This window comes from Tupaia chinensis, unplaced genomic scaffold (assembly GCF_000334495.1).
Source record: "Tupaia chinensis unplaced genomic scaffold, TupChi_1.0 Scaffold000360_1, whole genome shotgun sequence".
Classification (NCBI taxonomy): Eukaryota; Metazoa; Chordata; class Mammalia; order Scandentia; family Tupaiidae; genus Tupaia; species Tupaia belangeri.
The window spans coordinates 3,740,065-3,743,960 of NW_006159856.1; positions in this window are offsets into that span (position 1 = coordinate 3,740,065).

The following is a 3,896-nucleotide window of genomic DNA, read 5'->3' on the forward strand; positions in this document are numbered from 1 at the left end:
GTCTCGGAGTCTGGCTGGGCCTTTGGGCCCAGCCCCTCGGTTCTCACCTCGCCCCTTCCCGCTCACCCCCTCCCTGGCTGCCCCTTCCTCCTCCGGTTCTGAGCGATCTATCGGGTTCCCTCTCCACCATCTAGGGAAGGGCGCTGAACTTGAGCTAAGGGTAGGCACAGGGGCCAGGGGCCAGGGAGAAGGGAAGCGCCGAGCCCGCCTAAGCCTGCCTAGGTCCTGGAAGGCTTCTGGGAGGTGGCGGTATTAACCAGAAGGCTGGAAAAGGGTAAACCTTGTGGCGCGTAGGCGGAGACCCGTCAGGCTGCTTCGGGTTTTGGCCCTGGTTGGCGAATCGGAGGTCCGAGCCTGTCACCCTGCTGCCTATCGGGCTTAGCGGTCTAGGTCCGGTTCGCGGGAAGGTCCGGTCACTGTCTCCCCAAATCGCGCGTGCAGCCATGCTCTCGCTGAGACTTCAGTACATTCACGTTGCAAGCACCTGAGGGTGCCCGGACACCAGGTCCCCACAGGCCAGAGCACCCAATGGCTCTCCACGAATACAGCTGCACCGTCTGTCAGCACCGCTGCCCGCCCCCAGGGCCCAAGCGCCATTCTTCCCAGCACTTAAATCCTCTGCCTTTGGGTCTCCTGCAGCGAGGACCTGCGAGCACACCAGCACGCCGCTGGCCCCCCGAGTCGCACTGCCAGCAAGTGCACCTCTCTCCCCACCACAAGGCTGGCTGCGGGAATTTGCTATCCAGGAGTGGACACAGGGCCTAGGGCCTTGCGGCCCCCTTCCTGCTCTAGAATGGTGACTGGATCTCACTGTGCACGTAGAGGATTTCTTTGGTCCAGTCCGTCATGTGCTTTACATTTATTGTGGGGATGTGGCCTCACTACATCCCCCAATAACTGCGGTGGTGGGGGATACTGAAAGGTTGATGTCCCTGTTTAGTGTGGTCAGTCTGACTTCAGGTTACACACACCACACGTAGGGGGAAGGCAGAGGCTGTGTCCAGATCGCCTTACAATGAGAAAATGTCAGGGTGGGAGAGAGAGCAGCCTCTTGGCCACTCCACTGGAGGGGAAGCCTAGGTGGGTGAGGGAAGCTTGTCAGCTCAGAAAGTCTGGCTCTTCCAGTCATACCCCTCAAGTCTCCTCTCCCTCTGCCAGAGATTCCCAGGCCTTACTTGAATTCTTCACATCAGATGGTCCGAAAGGCAGGACTCCTGGGCCCCAGACTGTACCTCGGAGGGCCACATCGTGGAGTGCATTCAAGGAAGTTATTTATTCATTTATATTTTTGCTATAGGGTGCTTGTGCTCACTGGCCAGAGAGAGAGAGAGACAGAGAGAGAGACAGAGACAGGAAGGAAGAAATCACTCCCCGGGGGGGGGGTGGTCACACCACAATCCCTTCTCCATTGTCCTCTCAGGGTTTTTGGGCACACACACGTTCACACACAGGCCGGGCATAAGTTTCAAGCCTCCTGGGTCCTGGACTTGTACCGCAGTCAACCGTGTGGGAATCCAGCCACGTAACCATTACGCCACCTGCTGGTCCCTCCAGGAAGGACTTTAAGAGACTCCTTTCAGTGGCAGAGGCCTGCCTGGGTTACACAGGTCTGGGATTGAAGCCTCAAGTAAGCTTAGACCTGTCTGGGCCCTGGTTTCAGGAGGGCAGTACTGAGGTCCGGGACTGGAGAGACTGCACTGACAGAATGAGGCTAGCGGGTTGGTTCCGAGTGACTACACTGGTATATAGACAGGAACCACTCAGATGTGCTTGTCCCAGGCTGCTTGTACCTTGAGGTGGCCCTGAAGGAGGTGCAGGGATGGGGGGCAGCTGTTACGGAGCTATCTACCTCTCTGGCAAGCCCTCAGCCCACCGAAATGGACCTTGGCCAGCCCGTCTCACATTCCGTACCCATTTTACAGATAAGCCCAGTGTGGTCTCAGGAAAAGCAGACACGGGCCATTCTGAAGCAGAAGCCATGAGCACCTCTCTGCTCTCCTCTGTCCTCTCCCCAGCGAGGGTTGGGCCAGGCTCTACCACCACAGGGGTGCCCCAGGAATAGGAGAGGCCGTAGTTCCCAGGGGCTAAGAGAGGAGGGGATAGGGAGGACCCAGAGCCAGCTGGGCCTTCCACTGCTGCCCTCTCTGATGGCCCAGCCCCAGTGCCCCCAGATCCCTTCAGGGACCCTCCTCTGAGATGCTCTTCAGACCCAGGGGCCCAGCAGAGGGATGCACCCAGGACTCAACTCCAGGACTTGAAATATCCCTTGTCTGGGGCTGTGTCCTGAACGTGACTAGGGGATGTGTGTGTGTGTGTGTGTGTGTGTGTGTGTGTGTGTGTACACGTAATTTCTGGGAGCGAGGCTTGACCCCTGTGGCCCGCGAGGAGAGGTCCTGAGCTCAGGGTGCTCTCCTTGCCAGGCATCCAGCCAGCTCTCCCCACTCCACCAGAGGGGGCTGCCCATGGTAGGGGCGGGGTTCCTTTAACCTGCAGAGATCTTGGCCTTGCCCTGGCCTCACAGGGGCTGGGGTAGGCGCCTGGGACTTGGGACCCAGTGGGTGCCAGGATCCTGCCACCTTGTGTATGGGGGGCGTAGCCTAGACACACCGCAGCCTGTTTCCTTCTGCCTAAGCGCCCCAGAACCTCTGTCTTATATCCCCTGGTCGCGTGATGCCTCTCTGTCTAGCTCTTTCTCTACTTCGCATTTCTTTTACCTCCCTGCCTCGGCTGCTCGCCCCCTCGCGCGTCACCGCTCTCCCCTTCCCGGAGCAGCTCTCGGGGCTCCTCGCGTTAACCACAGCGTCAGCACATCCGGGCCTCTCTCTCGCTTCGGTTTGAGTTTGTTTCTTAAATCGCGAATATCCATTTCCCCCAAATGGGCAGGAGCCTCGCCGCGCTTCGCGCTGGGGTTTGCCCGCCCGCTGCCCCCCTTCCCCGCCCCGGCCCCCGAGGCCCGGCATTGATCCCGCATCTTACAGTAGATCGCATTAGCTCTAATGGTGTAGCTGATGATTCAACTTCTTTTTCGTTAAAAGCTGCCCCTCGGTCCTCACCCTTCCTCCGCCTCCGCCTCTCCCCGCCCCGGTGGCCCCGCTGCGGCGCGCCCGGAGCCCCGCGCTTCCAGGACCGGTTGGCCCGCATAGATGCAGCTCCTGGAACCTGGGGCTGAGGGCCGGCACTGCGAATGTAGATTCCATGAGAGGAGCAATGCCCTCACCCCCGCCAGGCAGGGGCTTTGGCATTGGATCGCCCCCAGACCTTGGGATCCCAGGCGCGTAAAATGCACGTCTTGGATGTCTTGGATCATAGACCAGATCTAACTAGAGACGTCCGAAGTGAGATCTCGAACCTCCACTCTCAGCCGGGATAGACCGATCTAGAAGCCGGGAAACCCTGGTGCCTTCGCAGAAAGTCTCTGGGTCAGAGGGCTGCTCTCGGTTCACAAGCGGGACGAGGTCAGCAGTCACTGGTGGCTGAATCCAGGAGGCCCCTCGTGGCAGGGAAGCTGCCAAGAAGGAAGGGGAGACAGCCCCAGTCGTTGCCTCTTCTTCCGGAGAAGGACTGGTTGGCGAAAATAATGCCACCCTAGGCTTCGAGAGGGACGAGGGCCTCGATGGCCCTACTTCTAGCCCAAGGCTCCCCGCGAGGCTCTGCCAGGGCAAGGCTTGGTGGGGTGGGGTGGGGGAGGTGTCCGATGGGATCTGCCAGGACGACTCCTCAGAGGCACTGAGTTTTCAAGAAAGCCCTGTACGGTGTAGAAAAATCAGGAAGTACCTGCAGCAAGGGTAAAAGAAAGAAAAATGACCCCAAATCAAACCTGGGCATGGACAGTTTTTAAAATGTTCTATTCTTTTTTTCTTTTTCTTTCTTTTCTTTTCTTTTCTTTTCTTTTCTTT